At 33.9% G+C, this 24,896-nt stretch overlaps 1 long non-coding RNA gene and 1 pseudogene across 1 annotated transcript; both read right to left on the bottom strand.

The window, feature by feature from the left end:
• Window positions 1-509: 509 nt before the first annotated feature.
• LOC132303009 (uncharacterized) lies at window positions 510-4,053 on the bottom strand. The gene is made up of 4 exons (XR_009481041.1): window positions 3,641-4,053; window positions 2,759-2,824; window positions 1,166-2,496; window positions 510-1,067 (listed from the first exon to the last, which is right to left on the bottom strand). It is a non-coding gene; the product is annotated as an uncharacterized LOC132303009 (long non-coding RNA).
• Window positions 4,054-10,872: 6,819 nt separating this feature from the next.
• Window positions 10,873-12,076, bottom strand: LOC132304846 (uncharacterized mitochondrial protein AtMg00810-like; annotated as a pseudogene).
• Window positions 12,077-24,896: the final 12,820 nt, after the last annotated feature.

The following is a 24,896-nucleotide window of genomic DNA, read 5'->3' as shown; positions in this document are numbered from 1 at the left end:
CCCTATCGGAACATGAATCCTGATTCTGAACCCTTGTCTATATTATAACGAGTCTAAAGAGACAGACTATGGGAAATGCAATCGAACTAAATTCGGTAGGGTAGAAGGATAAAGGTTTTCAAGGTTATTTACTTTTTTATTTTTTTTAAGTAAAGTTCATTTTTAAGCACTATTCCTATCTTTATCTTCTTTTTCCCTCAACAACACTAAAAATAAATGTTTTTTGGGGTCAAAAGAAGACTTCCAGTACCACCCGAAAAATTGCTACTGCCCAATCACATCAAGAATCAATATTAAGCACAATTACCATTAAGCTTGCATCTATCTCACCATAACCCATTAACATTAAGCTTGCATCTATCTCACATATGCCATTCACATTAAGCTGCTAACATTCATATCCACAATCAATATAAATTTTCAAGCCAAATGAAAGACATGCTAGTCTCACACAAACAACCTTTAAACTATATTTGCAAGCAATCTTTAAGGTAGAAATCAATAGAAGGTTTATAAAATGGTTCAAGATATATTTCAGGCCAAAAGAAATACATACCATTAGTTTCACATAAGCTGTCAACGCCCAGATTTTTGAACAATCATAAATAAATAGAGATAGCAAACAATACCTTAAGCCAAAAATTCTACGGAACAACGACCTCCTTCTTACTGCTGAAAAGAAAAGAAGAATCAAAAATAACATATACACTTTTTTCTTTTTTCTTTCCCCTAGTTGGTATTCACACACACATGTTTCCACTGAAGTTCGAGCCTCTGACCTCCCTTTGGAAAGTAAGAGTCTGGTACCGCTAAGCCATAGGCCTGTTGGTAACACATACTCATTTAAGCATACATTTCCATTAAAGTATAGATTAACAATATAAACCTCAATTTCCTTGTAGATGTCAATCATCGTGTCCTTGTTTTTGAAGGGACTCCTTCATCAGAAGATTCATTTTCGCATTCTGATCCTTTTCACTATAATAAGATGTCATCCATACTCCAATTTGTAAACCCAATGAACCAAGTCCCACTACCAGCAACCAGAAAAAAAATTCATATTACTTCTGAAAATAAAATAAAATAAAATAAAATAAAAACTCAATGCTTTGCCAAAACCCCTTGGTGAAACTTGATGTGTTAAACTAGGGGAGAGAATTAATACCTCTATCCTTCCGGAAATCTTCATAATTAGCCTTATAGTCTGACTTGGTTCTTTCGCCTTCAGACTAGGAATCTGAGGAGTTTTTCTCTCCTTCAGTTTTAGTAGAAGTTTCAGATGGTGGAGAAGGGACGACTTCTACAACTGGAAAATGGACGACTTCTGCAACTGGGACTGGGGAGGGTTCTATTGAAGCTAGATATGGTCATCTTTACCCTTGGAATTTTCAGTTAATTTCAAACCTTCTTCGTCCTTATTATTGTTCCCTAAGCTGCGCTGACATAAAAGAAAGGTAGGCCTGAACATTGAACCAAGGCGGATCCATGATTTCTCAATGGGGTGGGCTAAATCAAAATATATCTAAGTATAAAGTTACAAACATATATATATATATGTATATATGTATGATATATGTAGTATCATATTAGATTAGTAAAGTAAGTTATAAATATATAATATTAATTATTGTCTCTATCTGTAACTTTGAGTGCATCAAAGCTTTCCAGTTCATTGTTGTACACTTCCTAGATCCGATACATGAAACAAGCCAAACGCTCACAACTTTATCGTTGTTGTACACTTTTGTGCCCCCAACCATATATCTTTCTCTCTACAAGTTCATATCTATAGAAGTCTCCCATGCCAATATTAGTCAAGACGCATAGAGAGATTATTTTGTCCTAAGTTGGGTAATTCTTATTGGTGGACTCTCTCTTCTTTGTTGTTTCAGTTTCAACATTTCAAAAGCTCTGTCAATGCTCAAACTGATAAAGTTAAATTAAAATTGCATAGTGTCTTCTTTTTCAATTTCACAGATAAAATTAGGGTTTAGAGAGATGAAAAAGAAGAAAGCCTAAGTAGATGAATCATATTACACACTATTGTTTCAGAAGTTTAAGAACTAAAAAATCATGTGTGAAGTGAACAAAGATTTTTGCAACTAAAAGAATTAGATGCGATGCTCAATAATATGTTTTCAACTCTAAATCTCCTTCAATTCTAAGTGCTTTGACTTACTTTGAGTGTATCAACATATTATCAACATCATCAACCGTTATCACTAGAGTCAGCGTTGACATCAACATCTTTGTAACGTTGACATTAACATCCTTATCTAGAATCATCATCTAGAATCACGTAATCCTCTTGTATAGATATACATTTGGTTAAGATAAACTGAAAAGAGACTTCCTATCATAATTGGTCATTTTAAAACCAACATCACTGCTACAACGGTAAGGGAATTTATATAATTCAATTAGTTAGGCAAAAAAAACATACCTTTTTGCCAACTCCACCCATTCCCATCAACTCTCTTCTTTCATAAAAGAGACCTATATTAATAAGACAAAAGAGGAAAAGTTTTAAAAGCGTTAATAAACTTGTAAAACATATATTCTGAAATTGAAAACTAAACTTCTAAGTCTTTAATTCCCATTAATAAATTGTTTGAAAATCACATCATAACAATATTATATATATGTATGTAGAAACAAAAACAAAAACAAAAAAGCAGTATTTAAAACATGAATATATAAACATAACCAATAGCTAAAAATGTCAATTAAAATTTTAGAAAAAGTTAAAGTTTGTTACCTGATGACTGAGGAGGCATGTTTCTTGAACCTTGTTCTTGCTAAATGTTAAGGCTTAATGCTAACCCTAAAAATAAGAAAACAATCAAGTTGTGAGGAAAATGTTTCACAATCTCACTCATAACAATTAAAACACCATCATCTAAGTACTATCTGTATCATGTATCAACCTAACCCAACCCAACCCAACTATGCTTTCAGTCAAAATGTTGGACACCTATTCGCAAAAAGAGGTGTGATGACGGATAGGTGTGGTGTGATTAGCACATATTATACTCAGCTCTTATGTTAAATTAGTCCAATAACAAAGTACAATACATTAGTTTAGGAATAATCTTCAAAATTAAGAAATCAATATCCTGATATTCTGCATTCTAATAACAAAAGAAAATCAAAAACCAAAATTTGAAAATAAAATTATGGCAGAAAGATTGAATATATCCTTTGTGCATTACACAGATTGTATTTCTATGTGAAACAAAGCATCCACGATTTCTCAATGGGGTGGGCTAAATCAAAATGAACTGTTGTTTAATTCAATTTTAGTTAACTAACAGTATTTCTTTAGACAACTGACTGAATAAGGCATAGAAAATCCTATTTGGGTCGTTAACAAAAAAAATTACCAATTTATTTCTGAACAATTCACCGCTCAGTTCTACTAGTGGAAGCAGAGTGTGAGGTAGTTCATGCCAAGCCCCTTCCAACACTATGGAATTCACTCAAAAGCATGCTTTTTGTAAGTATTTTAATTTCAACGAGTAACTTTAGAGCTTTACCCTATATTAAGTACTTTTGCTTGTCAAAGTTTGCAAAACAAGAATTACAGAGCTTGATTAGTAGATTTAGAAAAAAAAAAAATTAAAACAAAACCCATACATACAAGTTAGCAGTTGCAGAGAGAGAAAATCCATACATACAAGTTAGCAGTTGCAGAGAGAGAGAGAGGGGCAAGCTTGAGAGTTGAGAGACAGCGGCTGAAGCTTGCGAACGGCGAACCCGAACTGGAACAGCGGGCGATGGAAACTGAAAGATATGGATTTTGATTTTTTGAACAATCTCAAATGATATGCCGATATGGGTTTTGATATAGGTAATAGGTTTTGAACTTTTGATTCTTGCAGACTGATAGATAAACTGAAATATATGGGTTTTGAACTTTTGATTCTTGCAGACAGATAGATAAACTGAAATATATGGGTTTTGAACTTTTGATTCTTGTAGATTTTGTAGTTTGCAATTGGAGAGAGAGAGAGAGAGAGAGGGCAAGTTCAGAGTTGAGAGAGAGAAAAGAGATGGAGGCCATTGGGGAGGCTGAAATGATTTGCCCTAAAAATATTTTGTTCTTTGGTGACCCATCATCCATGGGCCTCTAAATTTTGAGGCCCTTGGGTAAGGGCCGGCTCTGGACTTATTTGAATTGGGCCTTTACTTTAATATGGTGGGTGAGTTGATTTGGACTTAATTGGAAGGACTAATTCTATTAATAATTTCATATTTTAAACTGAATTTTATTGAATTAAATTAATTTTAGCATCATTATGTTCTATATTTATTCAGATTTTATGTGATCATCACAAACTTTATTTCTATGTCCGTGTGAATTGTGATTACATAATTTAGTGGGAGGGTTTTAGTAAAGTTTTGAATTGGTTGTGGTTTGAGCAATGGTTTGGTGCGTAAACTGTATCAAATTATACACGTAAAGTTGGTATTATTGATGAAATTTTAATGGGTGGATAAATCATAACCATAACATAAGAAATACATACCTTGTAGATTTAAAGGCGTCTGCAGAGGAGATGCGTAAAAGTGTCTATGCTAATTATGCATCCTTTATACGGTGAGCACACTTTAGATTAATTTGTGTTTGTAACTTTTTTCTATGACTTATGGTATGCATCCATTTTGTTATGTTATGAGGCCCTTGCACAAATACAAATTCATCTTACATCACTACACTATACTACAAAGCAGCAACTTTTGATATATATATTTTTTCTCGAAAGGTAGCCCTTTTTAATTATTACTACTTGACAATTTTTAAAAATATTATAAACTATTATGAATATATAAATAAAGAAATATATAAAATATATAATGAGAGACCTATCAAAGAAATAAGTTTAATATAAAATATGTGTACAGAGATTAGGGCAGTAACTCGGGCGGGTTGGGCGGATTAGAGACTTAACTCGGGCTCAACACATTGTATAAATATTCAGCCCAAGCCCGAGGGTAATTCCAACCTAGTGAGCCCAAGCCCAGCCCATACTTAATTTTTTAAACACGGGCTAAACTTGGGTTCTTAATTCGGATAATATTTTCGGTTTTTCTTGGACTTTTAGGTCAGGTTTTTAATTTGGGTCACATTTCTAATAGTATTGGTGCTTGTTCGCTTCTATTGAACCTGTTTTGCTGTATCAGTTTCAAACTTTTAATAATAATATTAGTGCATTAATTTAAATCTCAATCAAAATCATAGAAATTAAACATGTCATAAACCACCATTAATAATAAATTAATCCAAAGTTAACCAAAGTAACAAGCCCTCATAACCAACATTAATAAACATTACAAAACAACAAAAAAATTGTTGGTCTTTATTGTTCAAGGCTAAGCAGTAAGCAAAAGTCATCCTCCATGCTCCTCATTCCTACAAAAGGGATATGATAATATCAAATTAGAGATAATTTGTATATATATAAAAGATAAATATATAAATTGTTTGTCAAAACTATCTCATATACACCGTATCAAATATTACCCCTTGAATTTTGCTAGATGACCCTCCAGTGGTGCAAGCTCCTGGTTCTCCGACTTTTTTCGCAAAACCTATAAAATTGCAGGAAAAGACAAAAGAAATTTATATTCGGCAGAAGGAGGTCATGAAACATGAGCAACATGAAGATTTAAGAAGAAACAAGTTAGCTAGCTTCATAATATCTTGAAGTTAAACATATTATTATTATGCAATATAAGGACAGAGAAAAACATATTGAAGATAAAAAAATAAAAAATAAAAAAATAAAAATTATCCAATATATGATTTGCCTATTGAGGCGTCGCCGGCGGATGTTGAAGGTAAACTTGATATGAGTTAGAAAGTAACCAGTTGGAATGAAAAGAGTCTCTATACAAACATGAACAATGTAACATAAACTAATGTAAGAGCTAAAATTGAAATTGAGAATTAAGTGATGAAACAATTAAAATTTTTAAGAGTTGAAATTTAATGACATATTTTCACATATTAGGTACAAGTATATGCATATAGTAGACTAATAGTTATACTAGTATGAGTTAATATGTAATATGTGCAATTTTTGGACTCAGATGTTGTTCCAATAAGAGACTTGAAAGAAACTAGAGGGCCTAGAAGCCCGAAAAAAAAACAAAAGAAAGAAAAGTAAAAAGTGTAAAAAGGAATCATAGCTAATGTAACAGCAAGTTGGCACATAATTTATCCTGCCCTTTCAACAATACAAAGGGTCCTTATGTACAGAATCATGAGCTCTCTCATTCTAGAAACTAATGTAACAAGAAGTTTTATTTTTTCATTATTATTATTTTTTGTAACAGCAAGTTGGCACTTGGCAAACACCGCAATGGAATCTACCATCTGAATATTTCACTTGAACATGTCATTAAGATTTAAGACCAGCACAAACCTCCCAAGCATTAGGACACTCACAGAATAGGTCATCCATAGACTCTATATGGTTAAAGCACAAATAACATACTAAGGCCATATATGGCAGCTCAAAAACAGTGACCATTTATAAAAAAAATACATATATGGCAGCTTTAAAACAATTTTCTATACATATAAAATTAATACAAAAAATGAAGGAAAGTAATACCTTTCTCTAAATCTTCGGGTTCCTTAAATTTTTCTTCTATGTCAATAGATGTTGAAGAACTCCTTACCCAATCTTGGGAACAAATCAAGCACTCAACAATATGAGGAGTTAAGGGACTACGAAATGAGTCAAGTACTCGTCCCTGGTGCTAAAAGTTGACTCTGAAGCCACGGTTGAAACTAGAATTGGCAAAATGTCTCGAGCCATTTGTGAAAGGGCAGGATATATGTATATATGTATGATATATGTAGTATCATATTAGATTAGTAAAGTAAGTTATAAATATATAATATTAATTATTGTCTCTGTATGTTTGTAACTTTGAGTGCATTAGAGCTTTCCATTTCATTGTTGTACACTTCCTAGATCTGATGCATGAAACAAGCAAAAAGCTCACAACCCTATCGTTATCGTACACTTTTGTGCCCCCAACCATATATTTCTCTCTCTACAAGTCCAAATCTATAGAATTCTCCTATGCCAATATTAGTCAAGAAGTCAGAGAGCTAATGTTGTCCTAAGTTGGGTAATTCTTATTGGTGGACTCTCTCTTCTTTGTTATTTCAGTTTCAATATTTCAAAAGCTATGTCAATGCTCAAACTGATAAAGTAAAATTAAAATTGCATAGTCTTCTTTTTATTTTTCACAGCTAAAATTAAGGTTTAGAGAGATGAAAAAGAAGAGAGTCCAAGTAGATGAATCATATTACACACCATTGTTTCAAAATTTCAGGAACTGAAAAATCGTGTGTGAAGTGACCAAAGATTCTTGTAACTAAAAGAATTAGACACTATACTCAATAATGTCTTCAACTCTAATTTTCCTTCAATTCTAAGTGCTTTGACTTAATTTGAGTCTATCAACATCATCAGCCGTCATCACTAGGGTTAACGTTGACATCAACATCCTCATAACTTTGACATTAACATCCTCATCTAGAATTGTCATCTAGAATCACATAATCCTCTTGCATAGATATACATTTGATTAAGATAAATTGAAAAGAGACTTCCTATCATAATTGGTCATTTTAAAACTAACATTACTGCTACAATGGTAAGGGAATTTATATAATTCAATTAGCTAGGTAAAAAAAAACATACCTTTTTCCCTACTCAACCCATTCCCATCAATTCTCTTCTTTCATAAAAGGGACCTATATTAATAGGACAAAAGAGGAAAAGTTTTAAAAGCGTTAATAAACTTGTAAAACATATATTCTGAAATTGAAAACTAAACTTCCAAGTCTTTAATTCCCATTAATAAATTGTTCGAAAATCACATCATAACAATATTATATATATGTACGTAAAAACCAAAACAAAAAATCAGTATGTAAAACATGAATATATAAACATAATCAATAGCTAAAAATGCTAATTAAAATTTTAGAAAAAGTTAAGAATTTGTTACCTGATGACTGAGGAGGCATGTTTCTTGAACCTTATTCTTGCTAAATGTTAAGGCCCGATGCTAACCATAAAAATAAGAAAACACACAAGTTGTGAGGAAAAGGTTTCACAATCTCACTTATAACAATTAAAACACCATCATCTAAGTACTATCTGTATCATGTATCAACCCAACTATGCTTTCAGTCAAAATGTTGAACACCTATCCGTAGAAAGAGGTGTGATTACGGATTAATGTGATTAGCACATATTACACTCAGCTCTTATGTTAAATTAGTCCAATAACAAAGTACAATGCATCAGTTTAGGAATAATCTTCAAAAATAACAAATCAATATCCTGATATTCTACATTCTAATAACAAAAGAAAATCAAAAACCAAAATTTGAAAGTAAAAATATGACAGAAAGATTGAATATATCATTTGTGCATTACACAAATTGTATTTCTATGTGAAGCAAAGCATCTCTGATTTCTCAATGGGGTGGGCTAAATCAAAATATATCAACCAAAATGAACTGTTGTTTAATTCAATTTTAGTTAACTAACAATGTTTCTTTAGACAATTGACTGAATAAGGCATAGAAAATCCTATTTGGGTAATTAATAAAAAAAAATTACCAATTTATTTCTAAACAATTCACCACTCAATTCTACTAGTGGAAGCAGAGTGTGAGATAGTTCATGGCAAGCCCCTTCCAACACTATGGAATTCACTCAAAAGCATGTTTTTTTGTAAGTATTTCAATTTTCAAGAAGTAACTTTAGAGCTTTGCCCTATATTAACTACTTTTGCTTGACAAAGTTTGCAAAACAAGAATTACAGAGCTTGATTAGTTGATTTAGAAAAAAAAAAAAAAAAAAAAAAAAAAAACACAAAACCCATACATACAAGTTGGCAGTGTAGAGAGAGAGAGGGGGGCAAGCTTGAGAGTTGAGAGACAGCTGTTGAAGCTTGCGAACGACGAACCTGAACTGGAATAGCGGGCGATAGAAACTGAAAGATATGGGTTTTGATTTTTTGAACTATCTCAAATGATATGCCGATATGAGGGTTTTGAACTTTTGATTCTTGCAGACAGATAGACAAACTCAAATATATGGGTTCTTGTAGATTTTGTAGTTTGCAGTGACTGAGAGAGAGGGCAAATTCAGAATCGAGAATGCGAATAGAGATAGAGGCGATTGGGGAGGCTGATATGATTTGCCCTAAAAAAGAAATGATTGCCTTTGTGGCCTCATGCCATGGGCTTATTTAGCTTGGGCCTTTATTTTAGTATGGTGGCTGAGTTGACTTGGGTTTGATTGGTTGGGTGGGTTAATTTTATTAATAAATTTTTATTTTTTTGTGCTGAACTAAAATTAATATAGTAAATAAAATATTTTTTTTGGGAGTGGGCTCAAGCCCACCCCTACATCCGCCCTTTTCTAATCCATTCACACTGTTACTGTCACACCAATTCTAAAATATTTATCAACACGTTATATACTCCAATATAACAATTTTCAAATATATTGGCATTAACATTTTCAAGCCAATGGATACAAAATATATAAATTTGAAATATATTAAATACCAAAACTTTCAAGCCAATTGGAAGAAGTAATGATCTCTCATAAGCTCTCAACATCAAGTTCTACTAATATTTGCATGCCATTTACTAACGCGGGAAACTCATAAAGCTTATAGCATAGTTCATTAGCTCAGATGAATACCTCTTGCCAAGTATTCCTCTGCAACTATATTCTGCTGTTGAATATATTATGTTTCCTTCGGTATTCCTGAAATGGAGATAAGATTTAAGAATGACCTTCTAGACAAGATTTATACACCAGCCATATGTAGAATACAGTCTTCAAAATTCTCTCTAAACTGAATCTGAAATGATCAAATAATTCCGTAGCAATGTGTTAATCAATGCAATACCATCAAAAACAAGAAGCCTCATATAGTCAGTCATGACTGACTTTTAATATTGTTTAGCCTAGCCTCAAGCTTATCCATTCTCTGATTCATATTTGCTTCCAAACGCCTAATCACTTTGACGAAATCACTATCAAGCTCATTGGTTCCAGTGGATTTGTTGCCGCAGTCGATGTTTGCACTTGCACTTGATCAATAGGAGCTTGTTGGGTTTGAACTTGAGCATAAGCACTAATGACAAATCCCAGTACGTTTTATTTTTATCACGTCAAAAGTTAGTGAATATGTTACAAATAAGAATGATTACTTAAAAACCGAAAAGCACTTTGGTGAATGAATCTAACCTAAATAATAAACACATGCAACTAACTTTACTGATGATACATATACAAGGAAAAAAAATATAATGGTAAAATAGATTCAAAATATTCAAAATGACATGATGATTTCAATTTGCATATCAATTAGAAGCATCAAATGTTAAATTAAAGTCGTGATTCTTAAATAAAATTTTTGCTTAATCTAAATATATCTATTTAATTATCTAAATATATCTACTTAACGGGTTGGGTCAAGTGGATAATAAGTTGACCGAGGTGTTAGGTCTAAGGTTCGAATTCTCTTGGGTGCAAACAATTTCTTGAGACAACGTAAGAAGAAGAAGAAAAAAAAAAAAAAAAAAAAAAAAAAAACACAAAGGGCCAAAAATATGGAAAAATAAAGATAAGTCAAGGTTGATATTCAAGTTTCAAGGAAATATTTTGAGAAAAAAATATTTTGTTAGTGTTTAATACAAGAGAGAGACAGAGATATACAATGTGAAGTGATCTGTATATTGAAGATGTGTTTGGAGCATGTACAAAGGGGCCAATAAATAGGCTACTAATAAATTTTATATTAACATCCCCCTCAAACTCAAGGTAGTAAAGCAAAAACCAATTTGAGTTTGGAAACTAATTCCCGAAATCCGCCTAGTGGATGAGCTTTGGTAAAGAAGTCAGCGGTATGATCGATGAAAGTTACAGAATGAAGGCGTACGGTTCCCTGAGCAACTTGTTGACGCACAATATGACAATCAATTTCAATATGTTTGGTGCATTCGTGGAAGACATCATTATGAGCAATATAAATAGCACTCTAATTATCACAACAGAAAATGGTGCCACTGGAATGAGAAACACCCATATCTGTTAGGAGCCATTGAAGCCAAATAAGTTCTTGTGTGGAATCAGCAAGGGCATGGTATTCAACTTCTGTACTAGACTTGGAAACGACGGATTGCTTTTTGCTGCGCTAAGAAATGAGAGAGTTACCAAGAAGGAAGTAGAAGCCAGTAGTAGAACGCCGGTCAGTTGGATCACCTGCCCAATTAGCATCAAAGTAGGCACATAGCTCAAGTGAAGAATGAGTAGAAAAGTGAAAGCCATGAAACATAGTCCCTTTAATGTATCGAAGAATGCGTAGTATAGTAGTATAATGAGTAGATCGAGGCGCAGAGATGAACTGACTGACAAGATGCATAGTATAGGCGATGTCAATTCAAGTAACAGTGAAATATACCAGACTGTCAACTAACTGTCGATACAATGTGGAATCACTGAGGAGTGTACTATCTAAAGGAGTGAGCTTAACATTGGTCTCAAGTGGAGTAGGAGCTGTCTTGCAATCAGTGATACCAGCACGAGCAAGAATGTCAGAAGAATACTTGGCTTGGGAGAGATAGTAGCCATCTGAATCAGAGAGAATCTCGAAGACTAGGAAATAGTGGAGGCGCCCAAGATCCTTTATATCTAAGTGATGACTGAAAATTTTTTTGACTGCAGAGATACCTGTAAGATCATTACCAGTGATTATCATGTCATTAACATAAAGTAAGAGAAAAGTAATACCAGAGTCAGTCTTGCGGAAAAAAAGGCTAGAATCATGAGCTTGAAGTAAATCCAAAATCTCCAATTGTAGAACTAAATTTAGCAAACCAAGCTCTTGGAGCTTGTTTGAGATCATATAATGCTCGACAGAGTTTACACACTTGATGTGGAGAATGGTCATATCCTGGAGGAGGTTTCATATATACTTCTTCAGCGAGATCACCATTGAGAAAGACATTTTTCACATCCATTTGAAATAATTCCCACTTACGAGCTGCTGCAACAACTAATAGGCTACGGATAGAAGTAAGTCGAGCAATAGGGGCAAATGTTTCCTCATAGTCAATGCCATATTCTTAGGTGAAGCCCTTTGCAACCAGACGAGCTTTATATGGTTCCACTGAACCATCAAAATGAGTTTTGATTTTGTAAACCCATTTACAACCAATAGTAGTTTTGTCAGAGGGAAGAGCAACCATGTCCTAGGTATGAGCTTGTGTAAGAGCCTGTAGTTCTTCTGCTTTAGCTTGCTACCAAAGGGGGTTAGAGTTAGCCTCACAATAGGATTGAGGCTCATGATGAGACATGATAGTAGAGAAACACTGAAAATCACATAAATGACTAAGAGGTTTTCTTACCCAATTAGATTAGCGAGGAGGCTTAGTAATAGTGATGATATATGGTGAAGAAGATTCAGTAGCAGGACCATAAGATGAAGCAGATTTGTTAGGTAAGGCCATTTGTGGGAGCTCAGATGGAGACGACATTTCTGGAGTAGATGAGATAGTGTTTGGAAGCTCAGATGAGGATATTGTATTTATGTCGTCTGGGAGGAGTTCAACTAAAGAATCAGTAAAGAATAAGATAGAAGAAGATGGAGATAAATGGAATTTGGAGAGAGAGGAGAACATTTTGTGTTCCCAAAAGATGACATGACGAGAGACACGAAGACGTGTGGAAATGGGATCCCAACATCTATATCCTTTGTGTTTAATTCCATAACCGATAAAAGAACACAGACGAGCCCGAGACTTTAATTTGGTACGTTCATGAGGCTGAAGTAAGGCAAAACAAGCACATCCAAAAACTTTGAGAAGATTATAAGCAGGAAAGATCCCATATAAGCGTTTATAGGAAGATTGCGATTGTCAATAATAGGCATGGGAACACAGTTGATGGTGTATATAGCAGTGAGAGCTACTTCCCCCCAAAAACGCTCAGGACATGAACTGGATATTAGGAGAGACCGAACATTGTCTAAGATATGCCTATGTTTACGTTCAGCCCGCCCATTTTGTTGAGATGTGCCAGGACAAGAAGAGTGAGAGATCGTGCCATATTGGCGAAGAAATTTTAGAAAATTTGTTTTATTGTACTCCATAGCATTATCAGCGCGGAAGATCTTGATGGATCGGGAAAACTGGGTTTTAACCATATTTGCAAAATCATAGTAAAGTTAGGGTAGTTCAAAGTAAATCATAGTAAAATCATAATAAACCGTGAGTAATCATCAATGAAAATAACAAAGTATTTGGATCCCCCCATTGTAGTGTGTGGAGAAGGTCCCCATGCATCAGAGTAAACTAGGTTAAAAGGAGCAGTAGTAATAGATGTGCTTTTATTGAAAGGTAAAGCAGTTTGTTTTGCAAGTTGATAAGGTAAACAAGTTGCACCATCATTTTTAACTGAAGCTAATTAGCCGGTTAACACTAAGGAGCGTAAACGCCCAATAGACACATAACCTAATCGGGAATGCTAAAGGCTAAATGAGGGAGTAGAGGTTGCTGAAGTAACAGTGGAAACTGTAGAGAGCCGATGAGAAAGAATGCAGAGATGGATGAGCTCAAAGAGACGTCCCACTTTATGGCCTATCCCAAAGGTCTGCCTCGTCTGTGGATACTGTACATGACAGCCGGAAGAAGAAAAAATGACATTAAGTCCAAGTTCACATATCTGACTAACAGAGATAAGATTGATTGTAAGTTTTGGTAATATGAAAGGTATTTGAGAGTGAGACATTGGGAGTGGAAATTTGACGGATATGATTGACATGTAAATGAGATCCATTAGCTGTATGAATTGTAGGTGTATTCATGGCAAGATGATGTTTAGAAAACATTGTAGAATCAGAGGTCATGTGATTACAGCAACTAGAATAAAAATACCAAGAATTACCTGAGGTAATTGACATGGCAGTGGAAGAAGGAGTACCATTATGGGAGATAATTTGTCTCAGAAGGGTCTCGATATTGTTGGTGGACATCGTTACAACAGCATAAGCAGGAGGACAATATCCCTCAACAGTGGCAGCAGTGATGGAGGAAGATGGAAGATTGCATCTAGATGAAGAACCTTTAGAAGAATTGGTGCGAGATTGCCAGTTTTTGGGACAGTCACTCTGGTAGTGACCTGGGCCTTTCTTATGACAAAACTTGCAAACTTCAGTGGGATAGGTTAATACGACGTGATCTATTTTGTGACAGTAGTTACACTCCCTTGGAGAGGAAAAAGATGACGTCAAGTTCTTTCTGTGATAATGAGTAGCAAGAACTGCATCTGAAGCCGGAGGTTGAGATGTACTCAGACGAGTTTCTTCCGAAAGAAGCTCGGTTATAACATCTTCTAAGGTAGGCAAAGGATGCCGATAAAGGAGAGAGGCTCGAACGGGTTCAAATGAAGGTAGAAGAGCCATGAGAAACATGATGACATGTTGCCGATCTCGATAGGTAGTAAACTTTGTAGCATCAAAAGCACATGTAATACCCCTAATTTTAAAAGAATAGTCTTGGTATTTATTTAATTATTTTAATTACATTTTTATTTGATTAATTGATTATTTGGCTATTTGTTATATGTTTAATTGACTTAATTGTTTAATTGATTATTTAGCTAATTGCTTGTGTTTAATTGATTTAAGTGGTACTTGATTTAATTGGCTATTTATCTATGTGTTATTTGTATTGTGTGCTTAAATAATTTGAATTTATTATAATTTTATTTGTTAAGATTTAAATGTATTTTTTTTTTTATTTGTATTTTAAATGATGGATATGGTTAGTAGTAATGGACCATTTAATTGAGTCGCATGGACTACTTGGATAAGAGATTAAAAGGGTACAAATAATTACCCATGGATTGGTGATCCATATATATATGGGTATATATGTATATATAAGGAGAATATAATTATTATTATTATTAATGTTTATAGTTAGTAATATTAATTATTATTGTCAGTATAAATATATATATATATATAGTTATAAAATATATAGTAAATTTATATTTATGAAATCACATACTGACATAGTTGTATATATATGAGTATAATTCTTTTCTTTTTCCTTTTTCTTTGTTATTCTTTTCCTTTTAGGCATAGATGGGTTACAATAAGGATTAGGGTTTTGTATAGCCTATATATACTAGTCTGTAGAAATGGGGGGTTGTGAAATTATATATGTGATATATAATATATAGAAGTATAGAGGTAATAGAGAGTTGAGAGAGGACGTGAGAAAGAGAAGAAGAAAGAGAGTTTGGCCAATGGTTCAAGGCTGAACTGAGGAAGAAAGAGGCTAGCTTATGGGTTGAATCAAAGCAGCAGAGAGGGTTTGACGGCAAGAGAGATCACTGGAAAATTAAGGAAGAGAGAAAGTTTCAAACTGAAACTTGAGGCAAGTTCTTTTTCTAACTCTCTCCCTTAGATTTCGTGTTTCTATACATGCCTAAGTTAATTCCAAGGTTAATTAGATATTAAATCGACTTAATATGCATGCTTAATTTGAATTAAAACAGTATATGTGTGTTTATATGTGTTCTTGATTAATCTTGAAATTAATTGCATGGAACTTTGTTTTAATTTGTGTTTATAATGCATATGGACTTCATAAAATTACTGGGATCGTTTGGGACCTAGAATAGATGTTTAGGAACCTTACCAGAGGAGTGCAGAATGTCTGAAACTCGCCGGAGACAAAGAAGACGGAGGGTAGCAGGAGTAGAGGCGGCTCTACTCAGAGTAGAGGCGGCTCCACGTGGGGTAGAGGCGGCTCCACTCCAAGTGGAGACAGCTCCATTGTGGGCAGAGCCTGCTCCGTTGAAAAGGGAGCATGCTCCATGACTGGGACTTCAACGGATGTGTAGTTTGGCTACTGTTTTGGGGTTTTAGGATTCTAGTGATGGTTTGGATGATGAAGATGGGTTTAAAATATTATTAATTGACATATTTAAATCCCAGGAAACATAATTTACATACATATGCTATTAAGTTAAACAATATGATATTTTAAGTAAATTTGCATATTGTTAATAGATAGTTTATTTGCTTAAGTTTGATTTAGCAATTCAAATAAAACGTTATGTGATCCTAATCATATATTTGCAGTATAATATAATCATGCACTATCTTTGATTTTGATTATACTTGTTTATGAATTTAATTGATGTATTGTTTTATTACTTCATCAATTATTGGATGGAATGAAGGATTTAATTGCTTAAAAATAATTTAGCAATTAATATTGATGTTATATGATTTTAATTATACATTGCAGTACTATAATCATGTATTGTATCTGAGTTTGATCATGCTTATTTCTGGAATTTTTTATTTTATTTTATTATTATTAGTATTTTTTTTATGTATTTAGATTATTGCATCAACTGTGAATTTATTTGATGTATTACTTGGAATGTTGCATCATTTATGGATCATATGCATTATATGCACCAGTGTGGAATGGTGGCATATTAGGGACGGATTAACTAAAAACGATAAATCCTACCTATTCATGTATAACAGAATGGATTAACTAAAATGTTAAATCCTACATATTTTCATGTCAGATCAACTGAATCAGTTGGATGACATACCGGATATTTATTTTATGCTGTAGACAGGATGGATTATATATATATAGTTATATGCCATGATATGAGCTTGAGTCTCAGGATCATGGTTAGGGTGCGTATATCGCCAGGGATGTGTAATTGGATATAATGGATTGTTATATGCCCTGGTAAGTCTAGGTACTCATGCTTACTATAGGTGCATTTTGCATGTTGCCTACTATTCAGGTTGAGGTTGCCCTATAACCAGTGAGGTTCCTTAATGTGTGTGTGTGTGTGTGTATATATATATATATATACAGACTATATTAGTTATTGTTAGATTGACTAGGATGTATATGTGTATTGGATCTCTGCTTGGACTGTAGTAGAGTAGAACTTGTTTGTAGGCTTGACCTACCATTATTTTTTAGGTGTTCGTTAGGAGTAGAGATTGTTCGTGCTGAGCAGGGATCAGTCTATTTCATTCTTTCGGAATATCTACATAGGAATTTCCTTTATGATTCAGTATCTAGTTGTAGTCCGTTGATTAAATTGGTTTGGGATTTTCTAAGGGTCCACGTAATATGGATTCCCGAGTTGTATATATTGGAGGATTGTATGTATTAGAATATTTTTATTATTTAATGAAAGTTTATTCTAAGGATAAATTATTGAATTATCATTTTAGTTTCTTTTCAGCATTTTATTTATTCTTATATATCCTCTTGTATTCTGTATTCATTTATTACCGATTTGTTTTTGATATCCTTAGGTATTCGGGCGTGGCCTAACCAACCCGCATCCGCAAATCCGGAGGTATCACAACACACGACTAAGTTGTTTTAGAAAGAGATAGTTAATCCCAAAGAGCATGCATTTTAGAGACAAAAGTATTGATACAGGCTGTTGAGTTTTGCTGTGAAGATTGGTTAGAAGTTGATGTTGATAGGCAAGATCAGTAGTGATGTAACGGTGCTTCAAAAAATCCCAGATAGATTTTGTAGAATGACCAAATTCTATATTAATGGATGAGATAGAGGTATTGCGAAACCAAGTGATAATTTGATGATTTTTTCTGTCCCATTCTTCAAAACAGTCATCATATTTTTCTTTTGTTTCGGTTTCCTCTCGCATGGGCTCGAGGATATCACCAGTGACAAGCGCCATAATTTCTTACCTTTGAGAAAGCTGGTCATAGCTTGGGTCCAAAGAATATAAATTGAACAGCACTCCAATGCAGTGCCAATAGGATGAGAAATTTCGGACCGGTCCATAACTGAAAATATATAAGACGTGTACCTGGTGAATAGTTTTGATTGCTGCCCGATATATGCCCAATAGCTCAATTGCCCCATAAACATAATATAATATATATTATAAATATATAATATTTATAGAGAGAGATTTAGGGATTTGTTTTTTTTTTTTTGGCTGGAGATATAATGTATATTATATTATATATATATATAGGCAGCCGCAGAATCAGCGACAGAGGAAGGTGTAGAGGGTAGCCGCAGAAATCAGCAGTTTTAGGCGCGGTAGAGGGTGGTGTTGATGGAGTAGAGAATATCGGTAGAAAACAGCGGGGGTTTGAAGATTAGCAGCGAGCATCTGAGATCTTTGCTTAGCGAGCCAAGGCAGAGGCCAGCGGCAATTATGGTGAAGAATTCGGTTGAGATCCGCTCGGCGACAGTTGAAGAATTCGGCTGAGATCACGAATCCGTTCTGACGAGAGACAGCGGCCCGACGGCTGAAGCTTGAGAATTGAGAGACAACGATCCGCTCGGTGACAGTTAAAGAATCTGGCTGAGATTGCGAACCCGTTCTGATGAGAGACAGCGGGCTGGCGGCTGAAGCTTGAGAGTTGAAAGACAGTGGCCCGCAGCTGAAGCTTGAGAGTTGAGAGACAGCGAGCCAAACTGGAACAACAGGCTATGGAAACTGAAAGATATGGGTTTTGAATTTTTTTTTTTTTTTTTTGGGAACAATCTGAAATGATATGCCGATATGGGTTGTGATATAGGTAATAGGTTTTGAACTTTTGATTCTTGCCAAGAGAGAGGACAAGGTTAGAGTTGAGAACGAGAACAGAGGCTGGAGGCAACGCCTCTCTGCCGCCTCAATACAGAACAGAGGTGGGTCTCAATTTCAAGAAGAAAAAAAAAAAGGGGATTATTACATATAAATGGACTTAGGGTACCATATTTACTAAGAGACTGAGTCAAAGTCCCATAGTTTCTTTAAAATGGGTTTGACCCAAAAGCTGAGGTGGCACATGAAAAAATAGTGTTTGATATTTTTGTTGCCTAAAATACCCTTCTTCCTATTTTATGTGTTGCCTAAAATGCCTTTTTCTACACTTGCCTAATTTCAAGCCCTAATGCCTTTCATATTCCATTCGGTGTAGCCCTCTCTCACGACTCTTTCTCCCTCACTTGTTTCCTGCGATACAGATACAATCTGCCATGGCACGAACAATCTTCGATTTGCTGAAGGGAAATCAAATACTCAGGCTCAACGGTTCCTCTTTCCCTCTTTGATGAAATCCTAACCTTTCTCTTCCTAATTTCTAGTGTAGCGGCAATAACTAGACGGTTGGAAACAATTGGGGTTTTTTACCGTCATCTCAGCCTCCGATCACGTTCTAACTCTTGAAATAGGTACTGTTTGTGTTGATGAATCTGAAATATATGCATATTTATATTTGTGGTATTGTTCATTAAAGACTGATACACTTTTGATCAAACCTCCTCCAGTTCGCCATCAATCAAAGCAAGTCTTAAGCCCTAAATGATAACACACGGCTTAGATTCCTTTGTCTGATCAGTAAGCAAACCGTAACTTTTTCTGTGTAATTCCTTCCTCTTGATTCCTTTTTCACACACACTCGCTAACACACACATATGTATATGTATCTGTGTGTATATATTGAACATATTGCAATGGATTTTATTTCTTTTCGTCATTAATCTATGCTCCTCTGCTTTTGAAAAAAAGAAAAAAACATATATAAGTATTTGATGGTGGACTTGTTGGATCAGTTTACAAGCCTTTTAGGATTAGTCTCAACATGGAAATCCAAAAAATTTGATATCAAATGCTTATAAAAAATTTGAGATCAAGTTTGGATTTTGGTGGATTAGGACCTTTAGATTTTATTTATTTAAGGTCGCTAAATCATTTAAAATTAGATAACCAATACTATACTAAAATTTCTTCAAATTTTAGCAATTTTAAAAAAATTAAATTAGATGGAGACCTCTTAGCCTGCCCTGGATACCAAAGTAGGCAATAGTTCAATCATTTCTTGCTGGACTAAGTGTGTAGCATATAAGTTTCATCATCCCATTTATCTTAATTTGCTGCTCATCATTGTGGAATGTGGGCCTCAGTTTTAAAGCAGATTAAATAAACAGTGCTCCATTGATGTGGATTATTATTCTTTTAATGGATTTGTCAAAATGACTCAAAAACATGTAATCTTGGAGGCATACGTTGTTCAGCAGAAGAAAACAAAGTGTATAAGAAAAAGAAAAGTTGGAAAGGATAATCTTAAAAAGCTTTCTTTTATCTCCTAGACTCCAAAGATAACAATGAGCAGCAAGTGTTCATTTAAATACGTTTATATATCATAATCCAACGTAATAAATGGGTGTTTTACATTAATTAATATTTCTTTGTCATAATGGGTGATGTGTGAAAATCATTTGTTGGTCAGTTATTCAAATTCCAACCTTTGTTAACGATAGTATTCTCTATATATTTAAATTACTTCTTCTAAGTTTGATCTAGTATTATGTGTGTAAATCTTTAACTAGGAATTTTATACACATTACATATATATATATATACACACACATATTCTATTTCTTCATTCCATAGTCTTAAATCTTTAACTAGGAATTTAGGAGTTAAAATTCAAAGCCACCAACACATAGGTAGTCCAATTAGTTTTTACTTATAATTAATTATTATAAGTCAATTTGGATCAAGAATTATTCAAGATTATTGCCTCTTTCTCAAATGGCATGTAGAGTATACCTTTGTGTAATGCATCTTTAGGCATCTACGCACATGATAGGGTTGATGCAAAAGCTAGCAAACTCTATAAATGAGGCTTTTTTAATATATGTATTTAGTATTAATTTATCAAAAAATGTATTTAGTATTAATTTATTATTCCAACATTCCCTTGTACTTGTCTCCCCCATTTTCAAGACTTACACATATAAATTATGTGTGTGAAAAATATTCAACACTCTGCTCTATCTCTATTTAACTCTCAATTTTTTATTTTCAATTTATATTGTCCTATTTAACTCTCAATTCATCTCATAATCTCCCTCATCTTGTAAATATGTTTGTTGTACACATAGTGATACAATTATCTAGTAATCAATGGCCTTGATTTTGTGGTTGTATTTTGATTTGAAAAAGGTCTGTAGTGTGTGTTTAGGAAAAGTTTAATCTTGACACTGCCTATCCCTATTGAGGGAATTGGTAGTGTTTCGCTGTAAATAGAGGTAGCCTTTCACCTGATGAAAACACAACGAATCCTTGGAAGCAAAAGGGGAGGGGCAAGGCAAATTGAAATTTATTTATTTATTTTGATTTGAAAAGGTCTGTAGTGTGTGTTTAGGAAAAATTTAATCTTGACACCGCCTATCCCTATTGAGGGAATTCATAGTGTTTCGCTGTAAATATAGCCCTTCACCTGATGAAAACACAACGAATCCTTGGAAGCAAAAAGGGAGGGGCAAGGCAAATTTAAATTTGTTTATTTATTTATTTTTACCAATGAATGACCCTTTCACTTCCATTAGCGAGATGGGACAACTAATTGGACAGAATGGATCTAAGTTTACTTCTTATGTAGGAGTTCTAGCGAGGGAGATGGTTTTAGAGTTCCAGTTACATTAGTAGGATGAAAAAACTATCAACTAATGACATTGAGATGTTATGGGCTTGCATAAAGAATTGAAAAGTTAGAATAAATATTTGGACTTTGGACTTGCTCCATTGATGTCTACAATCTTCCTCACCCCAAAACAACCTTCGGACTTTGGACTTGTCACTCTATTCCAACCTAAAGCATGTAATTTTCTATTCTCATAATTAGATCCTCACAAGCGATCCCTTATCTTTTTCTCCATGTACTTAATCTATAACGACCCGAAATTAGGGGTACAAACAAAACATGATTCGGAAACAGTTCAGATAAATTCTCCAAAAATCATCCAATAAAAAATTCATAGTCCATTCATTGTCCCAATTATACTTAAACAACCTCAATACACTTCCAATGCGCTACAACAGATAATTAACAACTTAAACATGTCACAAACAACCTCAAAACAAAATCTGCGCTGCCACTAGTTTAAAAATTCGTAGAAAATTCATTTTAAATTGAAATGGAGCAAACGAAAATGATTTGAAAAGTAGACTCAAAGGGTAATGTGACACTGCAATTCCCAGCAACTTAAGCTTTGCCAATAAAATCAGTTTTTGGAAGGAAAATGGCTGACTAAGAATGAACTGAAAATAAAGTGTTTCGGAAAACTTCATTCATTAGAAAAATATCTGGAGCTAAGAAAATTCCAATAAATTCATTTTTAGAAAGTAGACTTAGGGAAGTATAAAACTGGAAATTTTTATAAAGATCCGGTCTCGAAAAGTTGGTCAAATAATTCAAGTAAAATCTGATTTCCAGCAGATGTAAACTTCGGACAGCTGGTACTCTCGAATTTTTAGAAAAATATATGCTGATCCAAAAATTACGAAATTTTATGGAGAAATATTAGATGTATAAAGGAAGTTGTGGTAAAAGTTTGAAAGCATTTGGATCAATACAGCTCCTTGGAAAAATTTTTGAGTTTCAGAAAAATTGAAAGAAAACTGAATTTCCTGTGCAACAAAACAATTTCTGATTCCCCATCATCAATTCCATCATTCAAACCCACAAGAAACATCAGCAAGAAGTCTCTAGATATCCATAAGGTAATTTAAACACTTGAAATCCTCAATTTTACATCAATTCCCAAAATTACAATTAAATAAAGCATTTTATGCTTTTGTGTGCTAAGAAACCTTCAAAATTTGACGATGCACATTTTAACTTATTAATCCACATAAAGAAGATAATATTTTCAATTAATTTTGTGGTATCTTAAGACATAATCTATTGTTGATGTTATTATCTTACGTTGTTTTGTGGCCAACTGTTGGCCTATGAGTTTTGTCATTACTTCAGAATCATCCTCAAGGCAGTTTTGGCTTCATATTTTGATTTTCTATTCTAGATTATGCTATGAAACCTACCCTCCTTATGGATGTGCAATATGACTTACTAAAATCATCATGCCACTTTGTCTTTGTTAAAAGGGAAAGGAGTAGAACAATAGTTGTAGAAATGTCAACTTTGCCAACTCTTCCATCACTCCTGTTAAATTAGTTGGCATTTCCATCTAATTTTAAAGGTAACTGAAAATAAGTGAAAAAATGGAGGTGGTTAATGTAAAATGAGGAGCATGGGCATAGACTGAGCCAAGTGTCCATATGGAATCTGTTGCAACTTTAATTTATTAGACAATGTTGTGGTCAAAACTCTACTTATCATTATCATTAATGTGGATTAAATTACAAGTAGTTTTATGGTCACTTTAACTGTGAATGTTGTTTCTGTATTTTGATTTTTTTTTTTTACTATGGTGCAATGGTAAAAGCTCAGATTGACAAACGTGAAACGCCAGTTCAAGTCTTGAGAGCAGCTAGTCATTGCAAAATAATATGTCCAGTCTTCCTCTCCGAGCACCCTACGTAGGCAGGACAACAATAAATTTTTTTAAATTTTGACATTCCTCAATCAGTCAACATACACCAACATGGTGTATAGGAAGGAAACAAAAAGTTGTGCCTAATGGGAATTCATGAAACAGCCCTTTCTTGCAATGTACTTATATTCCTTAAATGGAAAAAGAGAAGACTTGACCAGTCGTTTGATTGAAGCAGGGAGATTGTTCAGCCCTTGATATTTTGGTTTTAAATGTTATGTTCCTTATTTCTTGTACAACATATGGTTATATACTTGTAGATGCAAGGTTTTGTGCGACACCTACTTCTTCCTTCTGCAACTTATATTATCTAGAGCTTGAGTAATGTTGGATATACTTAACAAGCATGTGTATAACAATTATGCCTTTCTAATTTAGTTATCTTTTTTTATTTTCAATCATTTGCACCTAAAATATGATCCACATGCAAGCATGTAAGAGTAATATCAGACTGTGTTGTTTCATATGTTCACTAGAACAACTTTCTACCACAGTTATACACCGTGGTAGAAAATAGACTTTCTACCACGGTGCTGAACCGTGGTAGAAAGTCGACTTTCTACCACGGCTGTTTCTATCACGGTTCAAAACTGTGGTAGAAAGCCTTTTCTACCGTGGTAAAAAGTCATTTTTCTTGTAGTGACAAGGTCCAAACCGGTCCTAAGTCCTCAAGTCCCCCGCCCATGCTTGTGAACAATATGGATTCCAAACAACAAAATACTGAAAAGGCCATAATATGTAATTAGAATGGTGGAAAAATTGTAGTTTATGCTGTTCATAAGAGAATATGTTTGGCTGTGAATATGAAGCTTGTTTAAAACTTCTATAGCATGAGTCTATGGCATACACTGAAATAGATATGATCATTTGAAAGAAGTACCCAATCTCAGACTATGAAGGTTAATTTATTTTCCTTATTAAGTCCTCAATTTGTCTTTTCTGATTTCTATATCCCCCTGGCTGTCACTGTTTTTCTACATTATTTATTATTATTTTTTTTGGCTCTTTTGTCTAGATGTTGTCAAATCATCACATGGTTACAATTCATATGATTTCTGTGAATTGGGCTCCATATAAGAGAACATATGATGCCATACAGAGATATGTGAGGTGTTGTCAAATCATCACATGACTAAAAATAGTGGTGCTAGGTGTATTTATTTTTCAATGTGTTCAAGTGTGTATTTATTTTTCCTTCAATAAAATAAGTGATTGTGTTTCTAAAAATGTACCATGTATGAAGTTGAGAACATGAGAATTCCCTCATGGAACTATAAATGGTTTGTGTTGTGCTTGCCAATGTAATAATATATTTAAATCAGTTGATCCTTGCAATAGTTTCTCTTGTCTTGGTTTTGTTTATTTCTGTATGTTATTTTGTTCATACTTTTTGGTAGTAGTTTCTTCGTTA

Source organism: Cornus florida, unplaced genomic scaffold (assembly GCF_030987335.1).
Source record: "Cornus florida cultivar Cherokee Brave unplaced genomic scaffold, ASM3098733v1 CherokeeBrave_3.0.0_Hap2_Chr04, whole genome shotgun sequence".
Taxonomy (NCBI): domain Eukaryota; kingdom Viridiplantae; phylum Streptophyta; class Magnoliopsida; order Cornales; family Cornaceae; genus Cornus; species Cornus florida.
Note: the sequence above shows the minus strand (reverse complement) of the source record. Positions and strands in the feature narration are given on the sequence as shown.